The sequence below is a fragment of the Dendropsophus ebraccatus genome, chromosome 13 (assembly GCF_027789765.1).
Source record: "Dendropsophus ebraccatus isolate aDenEbr1 chromosome 13, aDenEbr1.pat, whole genome shotgun sequence".
NCBI lineage: Eukaryota > Metazoa > Chordata > Amphibia > Anura > Hylidae > Dendropsophus > Dendropsophus ebraccatus.
In genome coordinates, this window is record NC_091466.1 from 13,184,373 (window position 1) to 13,195,281 (window position 10,909).

Sequence of the window (10,909 nt, forward strand, 5' to 3'; positions counted from 1 at the left end):
GGGGTGTAGTAGTACAGGTAAAGATGAGGGGTGAGGTAGTACAGGTATAGATATGGGGGGTATTAGTAATACAGATGAGGGGCATTAGTAGTAGTAGTACAGGTAAAGATGAGGGGTATGGTAGTACAGGTATAAATGAGGGGTGTATTAGTAGTAAAGATGAGGGGGATTAGTAGTACAGGTACAGATGTGGGCTGTAGTAGTACAGGTAAAGATGAGGGGTGTAGTAGTAATACAGGTATATCTGAGGGGTCACTGGGGCAGACTGGGGGAAACTGGGGCAGCTTGGGGTGACTGGGAGAGCTGGGGGTGTACAGGGCAAACTGGGGGAGTTGGGGGTGACTGGGAGAGCTGGGGGTGTATGGGGCAAACTGGGGTTGACTGAAGGGGGACTGGGACAGTTGGAGTTGACTGAAGGGGGACTAGGGCAGACTGGGGGGGACTGAAGGGGGACTGGGGCAGACTGGGGATGACGGAGGGGAAATGGGGAAGACTGGGGGTTACTGGGGCAGACTGGGGGTGACTGAGGGGCACTGAGGCAGACTGGGGGTGACTCTAGGGGGACTGGGGCAGCTGGGGGCCCTCCTACTCTTCCTCTCACCCTGGCACACAAGTTCCCCTCCCGGCCACACATGCAGGTCCCCGGTGTTTGATATCACCACTACAGTCCCTGCGGCCTGCTCCAGAGACCGGGGACCTGCACGTGTGGCCGGGAGGGGAGCAGGATGTGATATGTATAGCTCGGGAAGGTCAGTTGCGGCTCTGTTAGGCGGACTGCCCGACCGCCCTGCACCTCACCTCCGGCCCGACACTCCACGCACCACCATAAGCGCGCCATGCACCTCACCTCCGCGCCGCCCGCTTAAACTGCACCTCTTGCCCGGCCGCCAACCCGACAATCCATGCTGCTCCGCCTGCAATGATTTTTTGTGAAAATTGAATTAACGATTTTCACAAAAAATCTAATCGATTCTAACCTTCTGGGCGAATTAATTACTCACCCAGCCCTAACTCCTCTGTATGTCTCCTCCTGTATATATGTATCCTCTATGTACCCCTGTATATATGTATCCTCCTGTATATATGTATCCTCTATATACATCCTCCTGTATATATGTATCCTCCTGTGTAGGTCTCCTGTATATATGTATCATATATGTCAGGGATGGGGAACCTCGGCTCTTCAGCTGTTGCAAAACTACAACTCCCATCATGCATGGACAGCCTATGGCTGCCCAGGTATGATGGGAGTAGTAGTTTTGCAACAGCTGGAGAGCCTTGGTTCCCTCCCCCTGCCCTATGGCCTGCTGTGTAGATGTCCTCCTGTGTAGGTACCTGGCTTCCTGCAGACACCATCTTCTCTGTCTTCAGGCTCTTCTAGCCCAGACACAGGAGAACCAGCAGGGAGGAGAGAGCGGCCTCTGGTGGCCGGAGGAAGATACTGCCTACTGTAGTTTGCTTTTTACCATAAGCCTCATAAGCTTATAGTTAAAAGCATAGTGCCCATAAAGGGGGTGGGTCTTACCGGCATGGGGGCGGGGCTTCAGCGGCCGCTTCCAGCACAGACCGGATCCACAGCACAGTCACAGGTAAATATGACAGAAGAGGGCCGGGGCTGTAAGCAGGGGAGGCACTGAGGACTCCAGCCAGCTGTCAGCAGCCATGCGGCCCTGACAGCTGGGGGAAGACCAGCCCAGGGGGCATATGCCCCCCTGCCCCCCGGCCCAGCCCCCCCCCCTGGTCCTTTGTCGTCTGGCAGTTCTTTTGGCTGGGGACAGATAAGCACATCGCTCTGTGCCTGCTGTGCAATGAGAGGGTCAGTCGTGGCAGGGGTGATAATCTTCTCAACATCCATAAGGAAGCACATGTAAAGGCAACACCAACAGGCCTGGAAAAACCGTGACCCCAATACCACCTCCTCTCAGGATGCACCATACACTGCAGATCCAATCATGCAACATCCTCTCACTGGAACTCAGGGCTCGTCAGCCTCAGTTGCCAGCAGCAGCAGCACATTCTCACTGGCATGTACACCCCTAATGAGGCAGCAATCCCTGACTGAGTCCATGGCCAAACGTCAGGTGTACTCCAGCAGCCATCCCATGGCACAGAAACTGACCGGACACCTGAATAAACTGCTGGTGCTTCAGTCCCTGCCTTTTAATGTTGTGGACTCCCAGCCTTTCAGGGATTTTGTGGCGTGTGCGCACCCCAGATGGCGAGTCCCCAGCCGACACTACTTCTCTGGCAAAGCTGTCCCATCACTGCACAGTTATGTGAAGAGATAGGTTGGCGACTCATTGGGACTCTCGGTGTCCAAGACCGTGCACCTGAGTGCTGATGTCTGGTCCTCTAACTATGGGCAAGGGCAGTACATGTCCGTTACTGCCCATTGGGTTAACATCCGACCAGGAGACCATCATGAAGTCGGCCCATTCTTGCCACTCTCACCTCCACGGTGCTTTAAGGGGCCAGCAGCGGGTAGCACAAGTTCTGCCTCCACCACCACTGCAGTCCAACCCGCCCCGATGTCTTACCACCGATGTCAGGCCCGGCGCTCTCAGGCTGTCCTCCATTTGGTTAGCCTGGGTGAACGAAGCCACAGTGGGCAGGAGCTCCTCCGGACCATCACGGAGGAGATAGTCGACGTGGGGTCAGCCATTCAGCTAACGGTGGGAAGTGTCGTAGCGGAAAATGGGAGGAACATTGTCTCTGCAGTTCAGCGGGGAGGGCTGACTCATACACCTTGTATGGCACATGTGATCAACCTCATAGTACACAGGTTTCTCCGATCATTTCATGCACTACACTGCACGACCTTATGAGGATGTCACGTAGAGTGTGCAAACATTTCAGCCACTCCTACGCTGCAAGGAACACCCTGCTCAGAATCCAGAGACAGCGCGGTATGCCCCAACATCGGCTAATATGCGACGTGCCAACCCACTGGAATTCTGCCCTCCATATGCTCGACCGCCTGTACGAGCAAAGGTCAGCCGTAACAGACTACCTCATGGGGCAATCAGGCAGCTTCACGCCACACTGCGACTTCCAAGTAACACACTGGCAGTTAATGCGGGAAGTCTGCCAATTGTTGATCCCTTTTGAGGACGCGACTGTCTTTGTGAGCAGGCAGGACTATGGGATCAACGACATCATCCCACTCCTCCATGTTCTGGAAAGTGCGCTGACCAACATCATCAGCGAGGATTCCCAGGCCACAACTCCAAGGCTGAACATCGCCTTGAGCCCAGAGCTGGACGAAGTGCAGATGGAGGTTGAGGAGGAGGAAGAGGTCTACGCCCAGCCATTCCGCACACCGCAACCTGGCTTCTCTGCCTCTCCATCACAGGAGGAGATGGAGGATGAGGTGGTAGAGGAAGAGCAGGAAGACCCCAGCAGACCCTGGAACTATACCGAGGACAGTGGAGAGGAGAGGCGGTCATTGTCTTGGTGCAGATGGCAAGGTGTCTGCGGGAGTGTGTGCGGAATGATAGCCGGATTGTGGACATCCGCCAGAGGGACCAATACTGGCTGGCCACCCTGTTGGACCCTCGCTTCCGCTGCAAAATGGCGGAATTCTTCCCGCCATCACAGAGGGAGGCTAAACTGGTGTACTACAGGGACATGCTCACCAGTCAGTTGGTCTCAACTTACCTGCAAGACCAGCCAGGTTCCCAGACAACATCCTCTGGGGGGGAACCAGCGCGCTCCACTCCCACCACCACTAGTGGAGGCGTCAGAAGTCGCTACAGCCTGCAAGCCCTCATGAGCGATTTCATGCAGCCAGCTGGTGAAGAAAGGACACAGCACCGGACTCATGGCGTGGTCAAGCATGAGCTCAGCCACCAGGTCACTGCCTACCTTGATTCCACCCTGACCCAAAGTGTCACCAACCCCCTGCAGTACTGGGCAGAAAAACTGGAGATTTGGCCTCAACTGGCAGAGTTAGCCTTGGCTCTGCTGTCCTGCCCAGCTAGTAGTGTGGCGTCAGAGAGGGTATTTAGTGCGGCGGGTAACATTGTAACACCGCAAAGAACGAGGCTCTCTTGCCACAGTGTGGAGATGCTGACGTTTGTGAAGATGAATCATGCCTGGATTACATTGGATTAGACCACCCCCCTGCCTGATGTGAATGAGTCATCAGTCACCCGTCTTGCATGGCAATCCGTGTGTCCAAGCTATTGATGTTAATATCCTAAATATGTGCCCAATGTAAAAATCCTTAATTTAACTTATTAAGTAATGTTCCCCCCTTAGACCCCAAATTTTTTTTTTTTTTAAATCACCTTAAAAATTCCCTACTTAATTCGGATACATTTGAAAAAAACAGATCCCCATTTCCAAATTTGATGCCCATGGTGTGTTGGCCATTTAACATCTCCACACCAGATTAATGCCTCACACCAGTGCACCATCCAACCCATACCCCAAGAACAGTAGCAACCCTAAAAAAATCCCCACGACTATGCTTCAAAAAGTGTGGATTTCACCTTTTGTGAACTATAGCCATGGGGTTCTATCCCTGGCACCCGTGCCAAGGAACACTACTCACCGTTTCCTGAGCGGGTACTAACTGTTCTTGAGGTATTTTGTGGATATCATGAGAGTAATGAAATCTTGCACCGCAAATCCCGATGGGGTTCTTCTGTGTGCAAATTATTTCACACCTCTCATGTAGTCACACGTGGAATAAGACTGTCTATGGGGTATATATCACGGAGGCTGCTGTCCTTCAACTGTGATATAAAAAACCACCACAGTTAGTTACAGTAACAAACAGTTGCTGAAAGGCAGGTTAACTTGCCTTATTTACGGGTGCCTTTACAATGGGAGGCTTTTGTGTGGTTCCCTGCTGGCTAAAATCCACAGCGCATCGTTGGCTGATTTTATGCCACCTTCAGTACTATGGGGCTGGGCGCAAATACCCAGTTCAGCGCAGAACTGCGTATGTCCGGCCCGCACCCTAGTACTGAATGCCATTTCAACGGTATAAAAATGCCCTGTGGATTTTACTCAGCAGACCCACATGTGAAGGTACCCATAGATTGAGTTTTTTTGGGAGTGACAAAAGCGAGGGTGGGAGGTCACTCCCATACCCCTTCAGGGGTTTTTCCCCTACCCACTTTAAAAGATAAGTCCAGGCAATTAATAACTTTCTGTACCCTTACTTGACCCAGAAACGTATTAATTGACCGGACTTAAAGCCAGCTGGTGAAAGCACTTAAAAAACACAAAAGCATACATCCATTAGATTGGACGCTACACTCGGTTAGGACATCAAACTGGTGTTAAGAAAAAAAAAATATATATATATATGTGTATCGCCAACAGCCATAGGCCCAGATTCAACAGGTTTGACACCAGAGTATTTGCGTCAATTTGTAAAGCAAGTGCCAGTGAGGTGTCAATTTAATGAAAATTGGACATGTATTTTTACTGAAACTGGGGTAAAGCCTTCTTGAATCTGTGCCTTTTTAAATGTCCTTTCTTCACCTCATGGATTCTGCGGGTGAAGTTCTCTGTCTATTTTACCGTATCCTGCTAGACTAGGTGTAATGTTAGAGGTTTGGGTTTTTTTTACGTTGACTGTCCTGTGCTGAACTCTACATCAACATGTTGTCATGTTTAACCCCTTAAGGACAGAGCCTGAAATGGCCTTAATGACAGAGACAAATTTTATGAATATGACCAGTGTCACTTTATTCATTAATAACTTCGGGATGCTTTTTACCTATCCGGCTGATTCTGAGATTGTTTTCTCGTGACATATTGTACTTTACATTTCTGGTAAATTGGAGTCGATAATCATAACAAATCTTTATGAAAAAAACCCAAATAATGTGGAAAAATAAGAAAAACTGCATTTTTCCAACTTTGAAACTTTTTTGCGTATACAGAAAGTGGTTATACCACATAAATTATATATTAAATAGCATTAGTAACATGTCTACTTTATGTTGGCGGCATTTATTAAACGATCTTTAATTTTTTTTAGACAATAGGAAGCTTAAAACATTAGCAGCAAATTTCAAAATTTTCAGTAAAATTTCAAAATCAGATATTTTTAGGGACCTGTTCAGGTTTAAAGTGTATTTGAGGGGCCTGTATGTTAGAAAGCCCCACAAAGCACCCCATTTCAGAAACTGCACCCCCCACACTCTGCAAAAGCATATCCAGAAAGTGTTTTAACCCTTTAGGGGAGTCACAGAAATAAAAGCTAGGTGTGTAAGAAATTTGAAAATTTTAATTTTCTGTGCAGAGATTTTATTGTAATCCAATATTTTTCATAATTATAAATCTATTACCAGAGAAATGCACCCCAATAATTATTGCCCCGTTTCTGCAGTTTATAGAAATACCCCATATGTGGCCCTATTGCGCTATTTGACGCAACCACAAGCCTCAGATACAAAGGAGCGCCTAGTGAATTTCAACTCCTCCGTTATATTTGGTCATTTCTGACTGTACCACTTCAGGTTGGCAGAGGCTCTGGGGTGCCAAAACCTAAAAAACACCCCTAAAGGGACACCATTTAGAAAACTACACCCCTCAAGGAATGTAACAAGGGGTGCGGTGAGCATCTGGACCCCACAGGTGCTTCACAGATTTTCCGAACAATATGTCGTGGAAAAAGAAAAATGTATTTTTTACACTAAAACGTTGTTCTAGCCTTCAATTTTTCATTTTCTTAAAGGGATAAGAGGAAAACAAAGACACAAAATGTGTAGCGCAGTTTCTCCCGAGTACAGAAGTACCCCACATGTGGCGATAAAGTGCCAAGCGGGCGCAGGACGAGCCTCCAAAGGGAAGGAGCGCCAATTGGCTTTTGGAAGCTGAATTTCACTGGAAAGGATTTCAAGGGCCATGTCGCATTTACAGAGCCCTCGTGCTGCCAAGTCACTGAAAACCCCCCACAAGTGACCCCATTCTGGAAACTACACCCCTCAAGGAATCTATCAAGGGGTTCAGTGAGCATATGGACCCCACTGGTGACGGGCACAAATGTGGAACAATGTGACGTAAAAGTAAAAAATTTCATTTTTTCACTTTCATGGCACAAATGTGCCCGTCATCAAGGGGTGCATATCCTCACTGCACCCCTTGTTAGATTCCCTGAGGGGTGTAGTTTCCAGAATGGGGTCACTTGTGGGGGGTTTCCAGTGTTTTGGCAGCACGAGGGCTCTGTAAATGCGACATGGCGTTCATCATCCATTCTAGCCAAATCCAACCTCCAAAATCCAAATGGCGCTCCTTCCCTTCGGAGGCTTGCCCTGCGCCCACATGGCTCTTTATGTCCACATGTGGGGTATTTACGGACTCGGGGGAAATTGCTCTACACATATTGTGTGTTTTTTTTCTCTTTTAACCCCTTGTGAAAATGATAAATTCAAGGCTAAACCAACATTATAGTGTAAAAAATGTAATATTTCATTTTCACGCCACATTGTTCCACATTTGTGCCCGTCACCAGTGGGGTCCATATGCTCACTACACCCCTTGTTACATTCCTTGAGGGGTGTAGTTTCCATAATGGGGTCACTTGTGGGGGGTTTCAACTGTCTTGGCAACACAGGGGCCTTTTGAATGCAACATGGCCCCTTAAAATCCATTCCATCCAAATCAAGCCTTCAAAAACGAAATGGCGCTCCTTCCCTTCGGAGGCTTACCCTGCACCCGTATGGCGCTTTATGTCCACATGTAGGGTATTTCCGTACTCAGGGGAAATTGCTCTACACATTTAGTGTTTTTTTTTATCTTTTAGCCCCTTGTGAAAATGAAAAAATCATGACAAGATTAATGATTTAGAGTAAAAATTTTACAAAAATTACACTAAATGTTGGTCTAGCCTTGATTTTTTTCCATTTCCACAAGGGGTTAAAAAAGAAAATTAACACAAAACGTGTAGGGTAGTGTCCCCTGAGTACGAAAATACCCCACATGTGGGCATAATGTGCCTTATGGGCACAGGGCAAGCCACCAAAGGGACAAAGCGCCATTTAGAGGCTGGAATGGAGGATGGAGGCCATGTCGCAATTACAAAGCTCCTGTGCTGCCAGGTCAGTAGAAACCCCCCACAAGTGACCCCATTCTGGAAACTACACCCCATAAGGAATCTAACGAGGGGTGCAGTGAGCATATGGACCCCACTGGTGACGGGCACATATGTAGAACATGTGCCGAGAAAATAAAAAATACCATTTTTTTCATTTTCACGTCCCAAATGTGGCCGTCACCAGGGGGCCATATCCCCGCTGCTCCCCTTGTTAGATTCCTTATCGGGTGTAGTTTCCAGAATGGGGTCACTTGTGGGGGGTTTCTACTGTCCTGGCTGCACAGAGGCTTTGTAATTGCATCATGGCATCCTCTAATGGGAATGGCGGCCATACCTACTTAGCTGGGGAAAAGGGACAATTCTAATTTATTTGGGGCTATTAGGCCAATTATTAGTTTATAAGGTTGGAAATGACAGGTGTCCATCAAATTCAACCTGTGTTGATCCAGAGGAAGGCAAAAAAACCCTTGTAAGGCAGACGACAGTAGCCTCATCACAGGGGAAAAATTCCTTCCCGACTCCATAATGGCAATCAGAATAATCCCTGGATCAACGTGACCCCTGAAATAGGAATAAGGGACAGAATTTAGACAATGTAGAACCCCAGTGACGTGTGGTGCGCCTTGGAGCGATCCAGTATGCAGAGGCCGGGGGGATCAGGACAGGTGTCACACTGGAAAATGGCGTCCTTCCTGATCCCCCTGTTACACCACACTTTGTACTTCTTCTGGGGTCTCCCGTTCTCCAGTGTGGGGGACGTCACCTGGAAAATGTTGTCCTGGTGCGATACGGGGTCCTTCATATCCAGAAGCGCTGGGTCCGCTCCATGGCTGCTAAATATTAGGGCGCTATTACTGCTTCTGATATTTTCGGATCGTGCCGCAAGCTACAGTAGCTCGGGCAGCGAGGGACCGGAAGAGGGGGTGCTGGTATAAAAGTTATCCCCGTACAGGTGGTGACCTTTATCCAGCAGTGGGAAGATCAGGCCCCAAACGATCTCCCCACTAACTACGAGGATGGGTGGGTGGCATCTGGGGCTGGATTCGAGTGTCCCTTCCTTCATACACTGTAATGGTACCTGCACACTGCGGAATGGAGAAGGATAACCCTTTGTGCAGTCCGCAGTTGGCACCCACTGGCAGACTGATGCAGGTGCGCGTCTCCGTCCGTGTCATAGACTCCATTCTATGCACGGGCAGATTCCACTCTCCGTCCAACGTGTTCATTCTTTGGACGGACGACGGAATCCGCCCGTGCATAGAATGGAGTCTATGACACGGGTAGAGACATGCGCCCGCATCAGTCCGCCGGCGGGTGCCAGCTGCGGAATGCACAAAGGGTTATCCTTCACCACTCCGCAGTGTGCACATACCCTAAATCTGTAAGAGTACCCTGAGGTACTGTCACAGAGTTTGTAGAATTTCACACCATACCGTCATCTCTTATTGGGACGGTACTGGCGGAAAAGACGTGTCTGGGGGGCAGCGTACGCTACGCTACCCCCAGACACGTCACTGGATGATGAGGATGAATGGAGGAAAGAAGGATCCCCCCATTCATCCTCACTGGCTGTTTCGGTGTCGGAGACAATAATAACATATTCCTCTGACACCGAAAACACCCTGGGGGTCATCTTTATACGGGGACTAGTATATGGGGTATGTAGTGGTGTAGTGTCAAACTTTATTCAATGTAGTGTGGTGTAATGTAGTGTTTTTTACGTGTTTTTTTTTACAGTAAGTATAAAAAAAAACCTACGTCAACAAAGGAGTTGCTGATAAATGCTGCACTTATGTGCGGCACTTATCAGCAGACCGTGGCAGTAGAATATAGAAAAAAAAACACCCTACGCCAAAAAGGAGGAGTTGCTGATTAGCAGCGCACTTTCGTGCGATGCTGATCAACACTCATCGGCGATAGGGTGCGGAAAATAGAAGAAGAAAAAATTGGGAAAAAAAAACAAAACTTTTTCTATATTCTGAATATCCCTGTAGCTGCTGATAAGTGTATTACACATATCAGCCGCTAGAGGGCAGCAGAGCGCAAAATCCGGAAAATGACGAGGCTGGAGCCGAAAATAGCCGAAAGAAGACGACGGGGAACGGCGGAAAGACCCGAAGACCGAACGGAATGACGGAGGACGCCGCGAACCCGGAAGACGCCGATCAGGAGCCCGGGACAGGTGAGTAATGTACAAATACCTGCTCTGGACCCCTCGGCTACCTAGCTGAGGGGTCATGGGCAGGTATTTATTATTTTGCTGGACTCTGATCGCCGTGCCACCGGCCCGATCGCCGTGAACGGCCGGCCGTTCACGGCGATCGGGCCGGTGGCACGGTGACCACCATTACTTTTTACAGTAATGGTGGTCGGTGCCGTCCTCGGACAGCACCGACCGCCATTTTTTTCCGGGTCATCGGGTCACCGATGACCCGGAAAGGTTCCGATCGCCGCTATTGGCTGATCTGAATTGATCAGCCTATAGCGGCGATCGTAAGCACGGGGGGTGTTAACCACCCCCCGTGCCGAGAAGCTATGATGGCCTGCTATGATTTATAGCAGGCCATCTTCCCCGACCGCTGTGTGTGAACACGCAGCGATCGGGGAAACATCGGGCGTAAATTTACGCCCTGATGCGCTAAGTACCAGGGCGCGAGGGCGTAAGTTTACGCCCGATGTCGTTAAGGGGTTAAAGAATGATTTTTACAAACGTGCATATCCTTAGCTTCAAACTTCAGTTGTCTGTTCTAGGTCCTTCTGGGTCCAAAAGAATACTACTCCTACTAATGCCCCCACCGTCAATTGTCTATTTGGAAACATACTGGGTGGAATCAAGAGCTGCGGAAGCTGCCA